At 37.9% G+C, this 10000-nt stretch overlaps 1 long non-coding RNA gene across 1 annotated transcript in view; it reads right to left on the bottom strand.

The window, feature by feature from the left end:
- Positions 1-755: 755 nt before the first annotated feature.
- The window catches only part of LOC118762332, a 14490-nt gene continuing 5245 nt past the window's right edge, over positions 756-10000 (bottom strand). The window contains exons 2-3 of the long non-coding RNA XR_004998080.1: positions 9399-9411; positions 756-903 (exon numbers count right to left, since the gene is read on the bottom strand). This is a non-coding gene — a long non-coding RNA (uncharacterized LOC118762332). The remainder of the gene's footprint in view (positions 904-9398; positions 9412-10000) is intronic.

Below are 10000 nucleotides of genomic sequence, written 5' to 3'. Positions count from 1 at the left end.
TTTGGCCTACTTCTAGGTCCCTTGGCAGTTGGCTTGGCTTGAAGAATCTGTCTTGCGATTTTTTTTCCTTTAACATTCTTATCACATGTCCATAATACCGGAGCTGTGTCCTCTCAACGCAGAGAAGTAGCAGCTATAGCTGGAGAGACATCCTGGTCTTCGAGCTATGCACCCTGTCGAGTAACGTTCGTCCTGGGAGTCCTCGGAAGACCATCATTTTGATCGTTTCGGAGGAACACCATTTTGGTCGCTTCGGAAGAACCCCATTTTGGTGGTACTTTTTCCGGTCAGTATTCAACGCTCATGACCTTAGGTGAGGATAGACACGAAAACCGACTTCAAGATAGCGAGTTTGTCTTTTTCTTTTTACCAACCTCTTCTCTTCTGAGAATGGAATATTGGGGCTTGTGCATAACTGTACCAGCACCTGCAATTCTAGCATCCAATTCAACCTTTGTTTCCCGTCACTCGTGACTACGATCCTAAGTAACTTAATCTTCTCTATTTCGCTGTGATGTGCCATTAACATGCAGAGTGCACTGCGAAGACTTTTTTCAGAGGTGTAACGTCTCAGCGTGAAAGCGCGTGGCTTAGTGGTTAGAGTGTTCGGCTCACGATCATAAAGTCGTGAGTTCAATTCCTGGTGACGCGTTGTATCCTTGAGCGAAGCACTTTATTTTACGTTGCTCCAGTCCACTCAGCTGGCAAAAATGAGTAGTGCCTTTATTTCAAAGGGCTAGCCTTGTTACACTCTGTGTCACGCTGAATCTCCCTGGGAACTACGTTAAGGGTACACGTGTCTGTGGAGTGCTCAACCACTTGCATGTTAATTTCAGGAGCCGGTTGTTCCTTTGATCGGATCAACTGGAACCTTCGTCATCCTAACCGACAGAGTGCTAATCCCTGCTTTGCAACACTCGGCAGCGAACTCATGCCGGAGATCCCATTTCGATGAACCAAGTTGTATCCCACTGTAATATACTAATTCAATACCCACAAAACATAACAATTATTGAGCAGTTTCTGGCGTATGCGTCTGTTTGCTAATATTTAAGACAGCAATCCGTTTCTCTCTCGTGAAGTTTTAAAGGCGCAGTCGACAAGAGCGAATGATGGAATCAACACTTCACACTCATGCATTAAATATAACATTACATGCGAAGACACTTGAAAGGAACACAAAACTTATCTATGACATAACAGATAACTGACTCAGAATCATGACCGAGACCTTGCTTATCAAAACAATTTAAGCCAACCACAGATTTTTACTATCATTATGTGTGTGTGTGTGTGTGTGTGTGTGTGTTGTGTGTGTGTGTGTGTGTGTGTGCACGCGCATTTGTTCAGAATATGGCAATAATAAAATTTGCGGTGTTTATTTTTGGGGAGATATATTGTTATATACTGTTACGTATTAATGTGAATACGTGTTCGCACGTAGGTATGTGTGAATGTTATGTATATATATATATATATATTTATATATACCAATTAAGGACTGAACACGAAAAGTGGACAGTCAACATGCTAGATATAGACGTCAAATCGCCATTCTCCACAAAAGATTATGTTCTCAAATCAAACTCAGTTTGTTTGAGAACATAATCTTTTGTGGAGAATGGCGATTTGACGTCTATATCTAGCATGTTGACTGTCCATTTTCGTGTTTCAGTCCAATTGGTATATAAAATATTTTAATCTTCGGATTCTTTTTTAATATGCTAGACCACTGGTTTTAATTGATAAATATCAATTTCTACCCTTAATTAATTTTATATATATATATATATAATATATATATATATATATATATATATATATACATATATATATATATACTATATATATATATATATATAATATATATATATATATATATATAATATATATATATATATATATATATATATATACATATATATATATATATATGTGCATATATATATGTATATTATATATACATACATATATACCACATATATATACATATATAATATATGTATGTATGTATGTACCTATCTATCTATCTATCTTTCTATTAATATGTAAGTATGCATGTAACTTTGTGCGCGTATATAGCTATGTAGTGTGTTCCTTTATGTAATTTTCTTCGTGGGTGGTTGCAGGAACGATAAATAATTTGACTGCACGCTGCGATAAGAGGCACTGGATGACTAGTGCGCGAGTTTGTAAGTAAATCATTATGGTTTGAAAGAATTTGGACGCAGTGTATGCTACTTAAAAGTATCTGCTATCATGCAGCAGGTTCATGTACATGAATATAGATAGATAGATAGATAGATAGATAGATAGATAGATAGATAGATAGATAGATAGATAGATAGATAGATAGATAGACAGACAGACAGACAGGCAGACATGCAGACAGATAGATAGGCAGATAGGCAGACAGATAGATAGATATTTCATCACAATTTTAAAGTACACAGAGTCCTCACTTATAACAAAACAGTAAACTTCATTCCGTCACTGCATTTTAAACTCGTAACGACTATTCTAGAACACATAATGAATGTTGTCTGTCTCTAAAGATAGCTACGGAAATATGCCGAAGATGCAAGCCATTTGGCCTTTATAGTTTAGAAACATCAACAAGTCTTCCTCTCTGATCTGGTGAGACGTTAGAATGTTTGAAACATAATGGAAAAAAGATTAAAGCTATTTAGCCCGTCATGTATTTAACCAGACTTGAATAATGAAGAGATGGAGCCATATTATATGCAAGTATACGACTTGTATGTGTGTGTATACACACACCTACATATAAGCATACATAAATATATACATGCATACATATATATATATACACACATACATACATACATACATATGTATGTATGTTATTTTCTAATAATTAATTGCATTAGCCATGGGTCCTAAGAAGGTTAATGCTAGGGACAGTGCTGAGAAGAAAAAACTGATTACGATAGAATTGATGAAGGAAATCATTAATAAAAATGAGAGAGGAGTGCGTGTAGTGGACATAGCACGTCAATACGACCAGAGCACGTCGACGATCTGCACCATCCTGAAGAAAAAGGACGATATCAAGGCCGTGACAACAGCAAAGGCTGTCTCCAGGCTCTCTAAGCAACGCACATCTGTCCACGCAGAGATGGAAATATTGCTTCTCCTGTGGATCATAGATAAGCAAGTGGTAGGGAATTCGGGTACAGAGACCATCATGCGCGAGAAAGCACCAGGGTTGTATGGGAATCTCCTGAATCAGAACCCTGGAACATCAATGGAGGAGACATTAGCAGACGCATTTAAGGCCAGTTGCGGCTGGTTCGATAATTTCAAGAAGAGGACTGGTGTTCATGGAGTCGTCAGGTATGGAGAAGCAGCGAGTTCTGACACAAAGGCAGCTGAGGATTTCGTACGTGAATTCCGTCAGCTCATCGCAGCTGAGTGGTACATCGTACAACAGATATTAAACTGTGATGAAACTTGGAAATTCTTCACCGTGTGGGTCAACCTTGTCTTTGGACCAGCAGTGAAAAAGTACCTTCTGGAGAACGATCTTCCTCTCAAGGCCCTCCTTGTCCTCGACAATGCTCCTGCTTACCCTCCTAACCTCGAAAATATTCTGGAGGAATTTGAATTTACAAAAAGTCTGTACCTTTCACGCAACACTACCCCTACCTTGCAGCCTAATGGACCAATAGTTGATTTCTAACTTTAAGAAATTCTATACTAAACACGTTTCGTCGGTGCTTTGAAGTCACCGTAATTACAAGTCTAACCCTTCGTGAGTTTTGGAAGGTGCACTACAACATAGTTAACTGCCTGAAAATCATCGATATGACCTGGCAGGATGTAACGAGGAGAACGCTCAATTCTGCATGTTGGAAGCTGCGGTCTGACTATGTATCCGAAAGAGATTTCGAACGGTTTGAGTCTGAGACACTTGTAGTCGAGGGAATAGTGTCTCTTGGCAAGTCCATGGGCCTCGAGGTTGACGTAGGAGATATTAACGATCTCGTCGAGGAACACTCTGAAGAGCTTACGACAGATGAACTCCTACAGTATCAGAAGCAGCAGCATGTGTATATATGTGTATACATATATACACATATTATACGCATTAATTATTACATGCTAAACTTCAGAAAAATCTTTCACAATTTTAGTGTTCATTTTACAGACCCTATTTGTAAAATTCATGTGAACACACCGTTTTTTGTTTTGTTTAGTTTTGTTTTGCTATGTTGTTGTTGTATTTTTTGTTTGTTTTGGGGTTGTTGTTTTTACCTGAAAATCCTAGCTTTTTCAAGCTGTCACTTAACATATCCAGTTGCTCCAACAATTATGCTAATTAAAATAATCGTGGTTATTTTAGTCCCAGCTTTCAACCCAGTTATGGCAACCGCGGGTTCGTCCACTTTATCCAATGCTACCGAGTGGGCAGATCTGCAGCTTCAATAGCATAATTTAACAACAGTAACAATCATTTCTACTGCAGGCATAAGCACTGAAATTCTGTGGGAGGATGTATGTCACATACATCGCTCCAGGGGTCGATTAAATAAGTACCAGTTACGCACTGGGGTCGATATAATCGACTTAATCCGTTTGTCTGTCCTTGTTTGTCTCCTCTGTGTTTAGCCCCTTGTGGGTAGTAAAGAAACAGGTACTTATTTCCTCGGCTTCGAAAGAATGAAAGGAAAATTTGAACGGCTGAATTTGAACGTAAAGACAGACGAAATGCTGCTAAGCATTTTGTTCGAGGTGCTAATAACAACAACACTAATAATAATAATAATAATAATAATAATAATAATAATAATAAAAAAATAATTAAAATAAAAATAATAATAATAATAAAAATAATAATATAATAATAATAATAATAATAATAATAATAATAATAATAATAATAATAATAATAATAATAAAATGCCATGATGCTGTACTGGCTTTCATGGCTTTTGATCTTAACTGGTTGAAAGTATTATCATGCACATTGTTTTGTCTGGGTATAAAGAGCAAATATTCTGCTCAATACTACAGATTTGCTTGTCATTTGCTTGACCATAACCAGTTGAGCATGTCTCAATGGCTGACGATAAGTACATCTCTGATCACGAGCAGAAGTAGTGTGGGGACATCATAGCCATATACTGAGAGGAATTATTTGGGGCTTAAATAATTCACCTTTGGAAACATGGGTATTTTGTTCATCATCTTTAAACAAACCTTATGCAAGGATCTTTTGAGCTGCTCGACTTGAAAAAAAATCTAAGTAGGCCTGAAGAAAATTCTAAGTGGACCCCACCTCCAAGGTCACACGCTGTTTATCTTGATATGAGAACACCATGTCACGTACATATAGTTGTGATGCATGTGCATGGTGTATCCATATCAGACGGGTAGTCATGATGGGTATATTGGGCTTCGTATATTTGTACCCCAGTGTCGCTACACACACACACTCTCTCTCTCTCTCTCTCATGATAACAGTCATCTGTTATCAAACTTAATGCAAATACATCGTGAAAAGACGTATTAACTGTAGTATTCATGCGGAGATAATATCGCTATTGGACGTACTTTGTTTAAAAACACAACTATTTCAGTAGCAGACGAAAATCGTTCAGCAGCGACGGTGGGGAGGATAGGTGTACATTTCTGCTTCGTTGGGTTTTGTCAGTAGCATGTATTTACTGCCAACCGCCTGCCAGGACAAAATATATTACTATAGATATAGGAAAACAGTGATTAAAAAATCACTGGCGTTGCAATTAACCACCAAGCGACGGATTTTGTCTTAGCATGCAGTTGGCAGTGCGTACATGTTATTGATGATGCTCAATGACGCAGAAATGTGCGTCTAGCATTATCACCGCCGCTGCTGAATGATTTTCGTCTGCTACTGAGGTATTTGTGTTTTTAAACACAGTATGCCCATAAAAGATGTTATCTCCGAGCGAATACCGCAATTAATATGCCTTTTCGCGTTCTGCATTAAGTAGATACACATATGGCTATATCATTCCAATGCTGTTTCTGTCGTATATAAAGGAATAATAGTAATATTTAATAGAAAACAGTTAAAAACGTCTGGGAAATGATTAGGGGTATTTGATTTGTCTCTTTTACGTTCCACTGAGCTCGCTCGCCCGTTCGCGCGCGAGTGTATGTGTTCACTTCCAAAAGTGCTGTTGCCAAAACAAACTGAATCTCCAGTCAGTTGTATCAAATCATGAACGACACCTGACGTATGGCACACTATACACCTGTCCAGGCAACGTCGATTTGATGGAGGGAGTGAGCTAGTGTACAGCACATACATTTGGTCACTATAAACAAATCATTTGTGCAGATAGTCCGGCAAAATCTGAATACTCACAAGTCGTCTACGACGTAAGAATCCTTCGTTGTGTGTGTGTGTTTATGTATTAAACAAATGGGTAGATTTATGAAGTGGGGAAATTATTGTGTAACTATTTAGCACGGACTAACCAGTGTGAAGTAGACAAATGATCAAAGATGATTTAGCCGTGACCATCCTATATTCTATTATTTATAATTAGGCAAGTTAGGAGAACCGTTGTCGCATCGGACAGACTACTCAACTGGGACGTAAACAAATCAACACCGGTTAACAGGTGGTGAGGGTGACAAACACACACGCATACATATACAAACATACACATACATACATTCATACGTACATACATACATACATACATACATACATACATACATACATACACACACACACACACACACACACATATATATATATATATACATACACGCGCGCACATATATATATATTATATATATATATATATATATATATATATATAATATATATATATATACTAGCAGTATCGCCCGGCGTTGCTCGGGTTTGTAAGGGAAATAACTATATAAGCATTTTTAGAGAGTTATAGCCAAAAAATAGCAAAAAAATGCATTAAAAATGGAAAAAATTATGGTAAATGTATTTTTAAATCGTTGACGCATCGTAGACATTTTTAGAGAGTTACTTCCCTTATATAATAGGGAAAAAATGCATTAAAATGGAAAAAAATGATGGTAATTTTTTTTTTAATCGTAGACTCATCGTAGACGCGCGCTAATACCCAGAAGGGCTCGATATTAATCACGACTATAAGATACCCGCTTTTGGTTACACTGCACCGCAAAATGAGGGAGTAGTTAGGAATCTAAATCGTAGGAGAAAGACACACAACTTCACTTTTATATATAAAGATATATACGCGCACGCGCACGGCGGTTATCCAAATAGTTTCTATCTACTAAATTCAATTACAAAGTAATGGTCAGCCCGGGTCTATAAGACATTTGCCAGAAGTGCCATGCATGGACTGAACCCCAAACCACGTGGTTATAAAGTTATCGTCTTAATACAATAATTATGACAAGGCGGCGAGCTGGCAGAATCGTCAGCACGCCGAGCATAATGCTTAACGGCATTTCGTCCACCTTTACTTTCTGACTTCAAATTCCATCGAGGTCGACTTTAGCTTTCATCCTTTTGGGGTCGGTAAAAATAAGTAGCAGTTGAACGGTGGGGGTCGACGTAATCGACTTATCCCCTTCTCCGAAATTGCAGTCCTGTACCAAAAATTTGAAATCAATAACATAATTATGATAATTGCCTTTAAAATTATTGAATTTTAACGATGGATATTATCTTATCATAGGAAATACATTTTGGCCTTTCTGTTCTTGCTATCGTTATTTTATCATTATTATCAACAGGCATGGCTGCATGGTTAAAAAGCTCTCTTTCCAGTTGAGTCCCATTGCAGATCACCTTAACTTCAAGTATTTTCTACTATAGCCCTCTACCTGACAAATGCCTTGTTAATGAATTTGGTAGACAGAAACTGTGTGGAAGCCTGTCTTATGTATATATGTAGGGGGCGCAGGTTTGTGCGTGCGAAGATGCGTGGATTAGTGGTCTGGGTATTCGTCTCACGATCATAAGATCGTGAATTCGATTCCCGGAGGCGCGTTGTGTCCTTGAGCAAGACAATTTATTTCACGCTGTTCCAGTCCACTCAGCAGGCAAAAATGAGTAGTACCTGTATTTCAAAGGGACAGCCTTGTCACACTCTGTGTCATGCTGAATTTCCCCGAGGACGACGTTAAGGGTACACGTGTCTGTGGCTTGCTCTGTCACCTTCACGTCAATTTCACGAGCTGGTTGTTCTGTTGATCGGATCAACTGGAACCTTCGTCGTCGTAATGGAGGAAGTGCCAGTAGGTGAGTGTGTGTGTGTGTGAGTGTGTGTGTGTGAGAGTGTGTGTGTGTTTGAGTGTGTGTGTGTGTGTGTGTATGGTGGAGGAATGTCTTTGTGTTTTTTGTTTGACCCCACCTCCACCAATTGACAGCTGGTGTTGATTTGTTTATGCCCCTGTAAAACACAGCAGTTCAGCAAAAGAGAGCGATAAAATAAGTAATAGACTTTAAAAGAAGCATAACTACATGGGATTATTTGTGGGACTAAAACCCATCAAGTGGTGCCCCAGTATGGCTGCAGTCCAATGACTGAAACTAGTATAAAAGACCGATAAAGACAAGCTGACATTTGAGCAGACTAATTCGAAAGGTTACAGAATTAGGCTGTTTACTGCAAATAGAGAGACCAAAATAACCGCTAAACGTTTTTGTTAGAATCTTTCAACTACACACTACTTGTAGCATATCTGACATTGTAACATAAATACACCAGCGAACCACAATAATTTTATCCAATTAATCGCTCTTTTTGCAGAGCAGACATATGGAATTTGGCCAAGATTTATTCGAAGACTGAAGACTATATGAAACTAACAGATCGGAAGTTAGGTAATGAATTATTTCTCATCATCCTCTTTGTTTTTTTTTTATATTTTTTCATTTATTTATTTATAGAAGAGATTGCTACAAATAACTTTTGTATTCTTTTTAATTCTTTCAGAAATTTGACTGATGCTATGCCATGCTGGAACAGCACCTTCAAGAATTTTAGTCGAATGAATCGACCCCAGTGCCTATTCTATCGGTCTCTTGCCGACCAGCTAGGTTACGGGAACGTAAACACACAAACACAGAGTGGGACTAAACACACAGCCATGTAGTTGGGAATCACGCTTCTTACCACAAAGCTACGCTCGCTCATATTACACACGCACACACACACACACATATATATATATTATTTTACTTGTTTCAGTCATTTGACTGCGGCCATGCTGGAGCACCGCCTTTAGTCGAACTAATCGACCCCTGTGTCGGAAGGAGACTATGTGATTGGCATAGCGATTTTTAAATTCTCCTTCACATAATCCAATATAGGTCTTCTTTTAAAAATCGCTATGTCAATGACATAGCCTCCTTCCGACACAGAGACAAAAATAAAGCTACTAAGTTGGCTGGTTACGTATGGACTTTGAAAGATAATGAAACAGCGCATGTGATTAAATAGAAAGTAATTGAGAAATCCATACTTTATGTGAATGGATCAAATAAATGTAGACTTTGTTTGACAGAAAAAGCGCAGATCCTGTTCAGATCTAAGAACCCTAACCCTCTATTGAACTCCAGGTCAGAAATTTTCGCTGGCTGCATGCATATATATAAATATATTCTGAAGAATTGGAAAATTCCGCCTATTACTGACTGATTTGATATCTTTCCAGCCTTATCATTTAAGGCCTAACGATGATAGCACTTCTTACCTTTTGACATTTCAGTTTCGTTTTCCGTTGTTTACTCTCTGCGTTTTCTATATGCTGCCTTCTCAGCTTCATCCCGTTTCTTCTATTTATTCAATTTTTTTAGTTCGTTATGATATGTGATTTGCGCCTGATGAATATGTTTGAATTCTCTTAACATATGAAACTATTAGTTGCGCTTTGATACATGTATTGTGACCTTTAAATAATAATATTTATCTCTCACCAGATGGAGTACTTTTTTGTGTGAATTTTTTTATCACGGTTCAGTACATTA

Source organism: Octopus sinensis, linkage group LG2 (assembly GCF_006345805.1).
Source record: "Octopus sinensis linkage group LG2, ASM634580v1, whole genome shotgun sequence".
Classification (NCBI taxonomy): domain Eukaryota; kingdom Metazoa; phylum Mollusca; class Cephalopoda; order Octopoda; family Octopodidae; genus Octopus; species Octopus sinensis.
This window is presented reverse-complemented; position numbering and strand designations above follow the sequence as displayed.